The sequence below is a fragment of the Crinia signifera genome, chromosome 4 (assembly GCF_055691185.1).
Source record: "Crinia signifera chromosome 4, ASM5569118v1, whole genome shotgun sequence".
Lineage (NCBI taxonomy): Eukaryota > Metazoa > Chordata > Amphibia > Anura > Myobatrachidae > Crinia > Crinia signifera.
This window is the reverse complement of record NC_139220.1, coordinates 187,481,831-187,491,747: the sequence shown is the minus strand read 5'-3', so window position 1 is coordinate 187,491,747 and position 9,917 is coordinate 187,481,831. Positions and strand designations below refer to the sequence as shown.

Below are 9,917 nucleotides of genomic sequence, written 5' to 3'. Positions count from 1 at the left end.
CTTCTAAGGGAACTAAATCTTCTTTCTTGACTGGTGGCAGCAGCTTCAGCACTAGGAGGAAGTGCTTCTTTCACTATTTTATCCTCCAATTTTTTGTTGTCGATTAACTTTCTGGAGTTATAATAATATGCGGCACAGGAGAATGTACCCCTAAACCACACACACGGCAAGGCCTGAAAAAACTATACGGATTAAAATACCCTTTTATTTTGGATTTATTTAAAAATTATTATATGCAGGCGGCACAGTACTTGGCCTAAACCATACACGGCAAAGTCTGATTAGACTAATTTAAAATAACCCTTTTATTTTGGGGTTATTGATTATATGCGGGTGGCACAGGACAGTGTACCACACACATACACGGCAAAGCCTGAAAATATTAGATGGATTAAAATAAAATTTTAATAATTTATATAGGACTGTCAGTGGAGTTATATGGCTGTCAGCTGTTCCACTGGACTTTAATTGCATTACCACTGGAATAGCAGAACCATTGGACTTAACAGCATTACCACTGGACTTTAACGTCAGTGCCACTGGACTGGACTTATGCAGCAGTATCACTGGACTTTAACGGCAGTACTACTGAACTTATGCAGCAATACCAATGGACTTTTTAACGTCAGTGCCACTAGACTGTACTTATGCAGCAATATCACTGGACTGGACTTATGTAGCAGTATCACTGGACTTTAACGTCAGTGCCATGGGACTGGCCTATACAGCACTATCACTGGACTGGCCTATACAGCAATATCACTGGACTGGCCTATATACACTATAGCACTGAGTGCTGTCTATCACTGGACTGCACAACAGCAGTATCACTGTATATTAGTAGTAAAAACTACTAAGTATCAGCAGGACAGCAGGTGGCCGGGAGAGCAGGCGGGTGGGCGGGTGGCCAGGACACACGCTGCCTCTTCACTCTCCTAGACTGGAGTGAAGATGACATCCGGCCGCCCATCTCTTAATAGCGTGCGGATCTCGTGAGATGCGATGGCGGGATTTCGCGAGGTCCGGAGACCCGCGCTCCAAGTCTGGGCAGGAATACCTGAACAGGTTCGGAGAGTGAGTTCAGATTGGGGGTGTTCGAATTCCCCCAAACCGAACTCGCACATCTCTAGTACAAATGCAAATAAAGACAAGCACATGATAAATAAAAGACAGTTGAAGCAGATGCTGATGCAATGCTCATTGCTAGGGAGAGTAACATGCTCATTGCTAAGGGAAGTTACATGCTTATTGCCAGGGGGAATTTATATGTTCTTTGACATGGAGGAGTTATATACTTGTTGTCAGGGGGAGGGGTTGCATGCTCATTGCCAAGGGGACTTACATGCTCATTGCTAATGGGACTTACATGCTCACTGCTATGGGGGACTTAAATGCTCATTGCCAACAGGGCTTACATGCTCATTGCCAAGGGAGTTCTGAACAGTGCCGGACTGCTAGTGTCTGTCTCCTCGAAGGTGGCAGTCATTTTTTGAGGGGCCACCACCGACATAATATTCATGCGGCTTGCTGTTGGTTGGAGGCCAAACACAGTAGAGCAGCCAGGGGGTGTGGGTGTGTTGGGCATTAGGGGGTGCCTGGGCACTCCCGGCACCCCCCCCCCCCCCCTGCACATGCCTATGATTCTGAATATAGCTAAAAAAATATATACTGTATACACAACATAGCATAATATAGTAAAAAAACAAAATAGGTCTGTACGTTGCACTTACCCTTTTGAAGAGTAAATCAAGCCATATTGTGTCTTTGTTCATTTCTGGATACTCCGTTTGATGGGCCTGCTTTCAATTTAAACAACCACCGGAGACACAATTATTTCACTTTTATTTCAAAGCTTTGATATTAGTAAAGCATAAGGTACTAGCATCAAAGCTTCTAGTAATAATATATTCAACAAAGCTTCTGATTAACATCATTCCTATTGAAGGTCTCCTGACAAAGTCATAAATGTAATAATTAGTATGTAAATATAGGATTAAAGACCCTCCAACACCCCCCACCACGACACACCTTGCATTGCAACAATCTACTGTAAGCTACTTAGCGCAAGAGCATATACCCGCCTTTGAAAATGATGTGACCGCCAGCATCAAGAGACCTGGAAGATCCTCCAGCAAATCGGTCTCCCACAAGGACAGCTGCCAAAGGGAAACAAGGTAAGTCATTGTAGATTCTCAGTGATCCCAAGCAGGAGAAGAGAGCTATTCGTAAAGGTATTTATGTAGCAGGGAATGTCTAGACCAAGACAGACCATCAGTGACATTTCTCTGGTGGTGTATTGCCAGTCAGGAGTCCCAGGTATACCTACCAGCAGGTCCAGATCCATCTGCACACATAGGGGTACCCTGCAGCTTACTTGCTAGTCCTGTTAAAAAAAACTGGAATTTTTCACAACTGTTTGGATTGAGAGACTTGTGCACACACAGTGCCCATTTAAATTGAACTGTCAAATAATCAGCCAGTATGTACCAACAATATGTCTGTGAACGCCTATCGTTCACAGACATATTCCGTCAGCTGTGCAACACAGCCGATGGCAAATATATATCTGTGCATTGTGCTGTATATACAGTCCATCCACTGACTGTCCGTACACCCGAACCAGAGCCAATGGTGATTGACAGCTTAATGGGCAGGTGCATGTAAATGTGCTCAACCAGTTGTGACTTCAGTCCCGATGGATCAGGCAGCCTGTATGGAGAAAAACACTGCCTGATCTGTCTGTAGATATATCTGTAGATCAATTAGTTTGTACCCCACTTTTCTCTTAAATAATAAGGATGCCATTATCAAGGACACTAATTATATGCTATTTTAATATTGGTGACAATATATTATTTAAACTTTTTTTTTATTTATGAACTATAACACACACAGCTTTTATTTGCTCCCATTTGTGAGTTTGTGTTTATAATTCAGTAAAAGGCTTTAAACATTATCCTCATGTAAGTGTATTTGGGTGTATTTCCATTAGTTCTTTTTCCACACGTTGCAATTATGTGCCAAGTGTCCCTCTCAGACACAGGTTATACCCTCCATATTTACTATTCTTTTTGGTGGTGTGACACTAAGGAATAACTGTTTATATGCACAAGTGTTGTTTGAGTATGATGCATGCCACGTGAAATCACACCTTTATTACAAAACCAACTGGATTATGGCCCTTATTCAGATCTGATTGCAGTCAAAATTTGTTGTCAAAATGGGCAAAACCATGTGCGCTGCAGGTGGGGCAGTTGTAACATGTGCAGAGAGAGTTACATTTGGGTGGGGTGTGTTTAAACTAAAATCTAAATTGCAGTGTCAAAATAATGCATACAGTATTTACCCTGCACAGAAACAAAATAACTCAAATTTAACTCTCTCTATTCATGTTACATCTGCCCCATCTACAGTGCACATGGTTTTGCCCATTTTGAGAACAAATTTGTACTGCGATCAGATCTGCAGTACAGATCTATGTTCTTTAATATGTCTAATATACAAATCCTTTTTTTTTCTAATTATTGAAAAACTTTATTGCAAATGCAGCATGTAATAAAAACCTGTAAAATTATATTTTGGCTGAACCATATCACAATTACACATGTTGTACCTACAACCATTAATTAACCTCATTCATCAGTATTGTGGCCACACTTAAAACTCTATGAGGATCTCTAAATTAGATATATTTTATGGTAAAATACCTCCTAAAATAAAAATAGCCTAAACCCTAATTAAAAACAATGAGTAAAGGTGCCCATACACTTATAAGATTTGGGACAATTTCACCCGATTCCGACCCGCATCGGTCCCATGCGCATCGTGTCGGACCCTACAGCTCCCCTGGAGTTTACATGGGATAAATCGCATGCGGTTGTCCATGCAGTGGAATGGGTCACTTGCCCTGGGCTGGTCAGTGCGGCTTAATGGCGATGTATGCTTAATTGCCATAAATGGCTGGGGGGATTGAAGGGGACAACCGCACCAAGCGTTAATCGTCGGACTGTCTCTAGTGCACATTAGGTGCGATGATAATACATAAAATAAGTTATCCCAGTAAACCAGCGTTATGTGCAACATATGCACTTAACAATAGTTAATCATTTACCCAAATTTATCTTATAGAATATGTATTTTCTCTCATTTGGGATTTCTGTTAGACTGCTCACATAACCTTTGATATTGGGACCTTAGCATAGCTGTATGGCAGTGGTTCCCAACCTCAGTCCTCAAGTACACACAAAAATTAACTTTTTCCAGGTCTAAGCACACAATCACAAGTGAAAAATTGTCAGCGAATAATGAGTACACCTGTCGATTGACTTGGAAAACATGCACTGTTGGAGGTACTTGAGGACCGAGGTTAGGAGCCACTGCTGTATTGTATCAAGTGACAGCAGCAGACAGAATTAGCAAGGTGTCTGTATTTTATTTACATTACTAAATGTACTTTTTTGTGGTATAATTTGTATTTACAAAATCAAAACCCCACACAAAAAGTTTTGTAGAGGGGTTTGGGTCATTGGTTCAACAAAATTAGGTTGACATGCATTGGTTCGACCGCTGAAGGTCGACACATGAAAAAGGGTGACATGGCTAAGGTTAATAAGGTTCAAAATGTCGACACAAGCATTTGGACAACATTGGGAAAGTTGACAGTCAAAAGATCGCCATGGGTTTCGATCCCGAATGTCGACACAGTCGACATAGACACATGAAAAAGTGCACCACGTCAACTCGCATGGCTTGCCAAGCTTTGGGCTCTGTGCCTTGCATTGCTCAGCACACTATTAAAAATCAATGTCAACCTTTTGACTGTTGATCTTCCCAATGTCGACCTAATGATTGTGTAGACCTTTTTGGTCGAATGGTTGATTTTCGAATGCTCCCACACACATAGGGCGATTACATGGCTATTTCTAAGCAATCTAACTACGAGCCTGGGTGTTGGGTGCAGTGCCGACGCTCACACACTCCACGGGCAGTGGAGGGTGATGCGGCCACCTCCACCACTGCGCCACGGGATGAGGGGATGGGAGATACGGTTGCCACCGCTGTGCTCCACATGGGGGGGGGAGAGTTGGTGGCAGGAGACGCCACGGGGGTGGCTTAGAGATGCAGCTCCGTATGGGATCCAGGAGGGTTGCTGCGGGCTCGACCGTCACCACTGACAATGACCAGCATGGGGGGACGGGCTCCAGGGGGGAGGGGCTGTTTTTTTCTGCTGCTCAAAACCGCCCTCCAGTGGCCGGCGCCCTAGGCAAATGGCTAATGCTGCCCTGGTCGGGTGGTGATAAAAGTGTTATTTCTTTTTTGTTTAAATTAATGTTTTATTTAATGTTTTTTTTCTTTTATAAGAGGTTAAGGATAAAAAAAAATACACTAGACAAAGGTACACATCCCCCAATAGAGTACAACCCCCCCGTAGAGTAAAGGCACACATCCCGCACATAGAGTATAGGCACCCACACACACACACACAGAGTGTATGCACACCAGCAAACGCTCCCCACATGGGGGGTTATTCTAGTTCACTCGCAAAGACACAATCACTCTCTAATGGACAAAACCATATGCACTGCATGTGGGGCTGATGTAACCGGATGGTGTCAAAATCCCGCCGGTCGGAATCCTGGCGGTCGAAATACAGACGCCGAAATCACGACCGCCGAAATCCCAACAATTTCTCTAATAGTGTGCCAAGCGTAGCGAGGCATCGGGCCTGCTGCGTGGTGAGCGCAGCGAGCCCGCAAGGGGGGGTGGGGGCGATCCATGGACTCCTTGTCGGAATTTCGGCGTCGGTATTTTGACCGCCGGGATTTAGTACTGAATCCGATGTAACGTGCATAAAGAGTTACATTTGGGTGGGGTTTGTACTTCAAACTGATATCTATATTACAGTGCAAAAATGAAGCAGCCAGTAGTTACCCTGCACAGAAACAATAAAACACCTAAATGTAGCCTGCAGTGCATATGATTTTGTCCATTAGAGTGATTGTGCCTTTGCGAGTGAAGTAGAATAACCCCCATAGAGTGTATGCACCAGCAAAATGGGTATTGCTCATTGTGTCGACCAAATTAAGGTTGATATGCATTGGGTGGACCACTGAAGGTCAACAGGCCTTAGGTCAACACGGCTAAGGTTGACAGGGTTAAAAGGTCGACACAAGTATTAGGTCGACAATGGGAAGGTGACATGAATTTTTCACTTTTTTGTCCCGAATGTCAACACAGTCAACATGGACACCGAAAAAATGCACTGCATCCCCTCGTTTCAAGCTTAGAGCCTCGCTACACTCAGCACACTATTATTTTCTCTCTCCACGCTCTAGTGGATGTGAAAAACCCATGGCGACATTTTAACTGTCGACTTCCCATTGTCGACCTAATGCTTGGGTCAACCTTTTCCATGTGTCAACCTAAGCTCTTGCAACCTTCAGTGGTCGACACAATAAATGTCGACCGTAATAGTGTTGACCTAATGACCGTATACCGGCAAAACCTCTTCCCACCCCCCATGTACCCAACTCCTTCACACACAAGTCTCTCAAGCAGAGCCGGCCCTAGCCTAAATGATGCCCTAGGCAAGATTTTGGCTGGTGCCCCCTAGCACCGCCACTAGTTCCACCTCTGACCCTGCTGCCCTTTCCCAGCGCCATCAACCCTCATCATAGCAGTCATCATTTTGGTGCTCCTAACCGCAATATTTTAAATAGAAACAGTGCCCACATTCGGTGCGCAGCCCAAACAGGGGTATGTTCTTGCTGGGAAGGGGCATGGCCACACAATAGTACCCCCAATTCAAATTATTGTCCCACAGTAGTGCAACTTTATTCACATTATATCATGTGATGGTGTCCCTTATTCACGTTACATCACACAGTAGTACCACTTTAACTTATATACATTACTCCTCACATTATACCCTTAGAAAAAAAATCCTGAGAAAATATTGTATTGTAAGCACCTCTATGGCCACACTGCAACCCAGCACAAAGCAGTGTGTGCTGGGCAGAGGAGAAGAGCTGCAGCTGCTGCTGCTGCTGTCACTTAAGGGGAGGGGGCCTTCCATCAGACTTTGGCCTGGGTAATTTGTACCCCCTACCCCTTTCTCTCGGCACCCCTGATAATACCACACAATAATGCCCCTTACACATGACACACAGTATTAATGTCCTTATAAACATAATGCCCCTTACACATTGAGCCAACCTTTATTAATGCCCTTCATACACATAATGACACACATAATGCCCCTTACACATATGTTGCACATTATTAATGCCCTTATACACATGACACACATAATGCCCCTTACACATATGTTGTACATTATTAATACCCTTATACACATGACGCACATAATGCCCATTACACATATGCTGCACATTATTAATGCCCTTATACACATGACACACATAATGCCTGTTACACATATGTTGCACATTATTAATGCATTTATACATGACACACATAATGCCCTTTACACATATGCCAAACACTATTGCACAACCAACCCACCCGCAGACAGCACTCGCACAGCCGCTAACACTGTGACATCTGCCTCTGCTTGGATACAGATGTTTCCTCATAGGCCATGCAGCTCCTGGCCAGTTCTGCTAATGTTGGGTGCCTTTTTTGCTGAAATTTCGTCTTATTTGCATTGTTATGTGACCAGGGCACACAAGGTGATTATGATTATTAATATGCAGCATGCCTATATTCTGTGTGCGACTGTGGCATACAGAATGCTATGTTACAGTGATTTCCATATACACTATTTCATGCAGATACGGCCTCACTCACAAACAGAATATAGGCATGCTGTATATCATTTTAATCAGCAGAAACTGCTGGTGCCCCTAGGCATTCCAAATGCCCTAGGCAGTTGCCTAGTTTGCCTATGCCTAGGGACGGCTCTGCTCTCAAGTGTGTGTGTCAGACGGATCAACCTGCAATGGCGGCAGGCTCCAGCTCCCTGCACAGCGCCACAGTTCATCTTCTCTCCTGTGAGTGGCAGGCTGCAGCACATGTCCTCTGCTCGTGGCTCCCGCCTACCCGTGGCACCCATCTACTTTCCAGAATCATGCCACAGGACACAGTTGTGGTCGGGCAAGGACTGCATGAATTAAATGGCACCTGCTTAACAGGGGGTGGGTGCTGTAATAATGCAGACAAACTTGAATGGCCGGACAGAGGGCAGGGTAAATTTGTGGGCATTTAATTAGGGACAGCAATGGGGAAAAGGCAGATAAAAAAAAAAATACTTACCGTACACCCAGAAAACCTTGCAAACCTCTCTTCAACAGGGGCAACAAATTTCATGCGGGCCGCTACTCCTCATGTCCTCTCCTACAAAATGCAGTACTGCAGCTAAATAGACTAGCAGGGTAGAGCAGGGCATGGCTAAATATGGTGGGCCGAGTTAAGCGGGGTGGAACAAAATAGGGAATAAAAAAAGGGTGAATAAAATGGAGCGCCAATAAAATATATACAATCCGTCATATTAAAAAAAAAGAATAAAATGGGGGAGAGAATAAAAAAGGGAAATAAATGTACTTTATAATTAAAACCAACTACAGCAAATTAGACATCTAAAGAAAAAAAAATTGAATAGCCCACCCAACCATAACTTCAAAAGACTTCAGATGCCTGTATCTAGAAGTCGGGGGGAAAAATGACACTCAAAAGTAAACATTTGAAGACGGGCTTATGCTGAACAGTATAGGGCTAGTTGTCACTATGGCATGAGAAACCTATGCTGCATATCTCCCTGCTACAGGAACTGTAATGTTAACGGGTACATGAGTGTGGTAGTGGGCAGAGCCCTCAGCTGGGGCCGCTGTTTAGGACGTCCACGGCGCACCCTACACTAACTCTATTGACCTCCTCGGATCGATGACCATAATCTGCAGGTAGCTAGGCTTCTCCTTTAGTCAATGCGTTCGAAGGAGCGAGTAAGGCCCGCTTCAACCAGGTCTTAAGTGGTGACAAGACTAAGGCGAACCGAGCCTACCTGGGAAATAACACCCTGACCGACGAACACCTTTTCCTTAAAATCCTTAAGTAGCCAAGTAGCCTTAAAACAAAAGGCCCTAGACCAGGCATGTCCAACGTTGGCCCTCCAGATGTTTTGAAACTACACATCCCAGCATGCTTTGAAACAGTTATAGCATTCTCTAATAGCAAAACTGTGGCAAAGCATGCTGGGATGTGTAGTTTCAAAACATCTGGAGGGCCAACGTTGGCCATGCCTGCCCTAGACGGAGAAGAGGAGGAAGCTTGGGAACCAAAAGAGTTAGCCTAAGAATGGTAACCGTAGACGGCAAAGACAGGCGAAGTCTTGGAGGCCGAATGGACTGCATTATTGTAATCAAATTCCGCCAAGGGAAGACAACCCACCCTATCATTCTGCAACTTGAATACGGAGCATCACAGTTACTGTTTTAGAGACTGATTAAGTCGCTCAGTCTGCCCATTTGACTGAGGATGGAAGGCCAAAGTCAGACTGAGCTTGATCTTCAATGAGGCACAAAACAGTCTCCAAAATTGCGCAACAAATTGTGGACCCCTGTCAGAAACAATATCCACAGGTACCCCATGAAGTCTAAAAATATGCCACAGGAATAAAGTAACCAGTTCCTTAGTGGACGGTACCTGTTTCAGGGCCACTAAATGCGCCATCTTCGAAAACCTGTCAATGACCACGCAGATGGTCTGACAGCCGGCAGAAACTGGGATACCCACCACGAAGTCCATCGCAATGTGGGACCACAGCCTTGAAGGAACGGACAGAGGCACAAGTTCAAAAAAAGGCCTGGAGCAAGGAACCTTGTGCCTAGCACAGACTGGGCAGGACAGAACAAATTCTTTAACATCTTTAGAAATCACTTGCCACCAGACTACACGAGCCA

General features: G+C 44.4%; 1 protein-coding gene across 1 annotated transcript in view; it reads left to right on the top strand.

Annotated features, from left to right (window-relative positions):
* Window positions 1-2,156: 2,156 nt before the first annotated feature.
* The window catches only part of IMPDH1 (inosine monophosphate dehydrogenase 1), a 98,564-nt gene continuing 90,803 nt past the window's right edge, over window positions 2,157-9,917 (top strand). The window contains exon 1 of the mRNA XM_083183252.1: window positions 2,157-2,174. The gene's annotated coding sequence lies outside the window, so the exon portion shown is untranslated. The remainder of the gene's footprint in view (window positions 2,175-9,917) is intronic.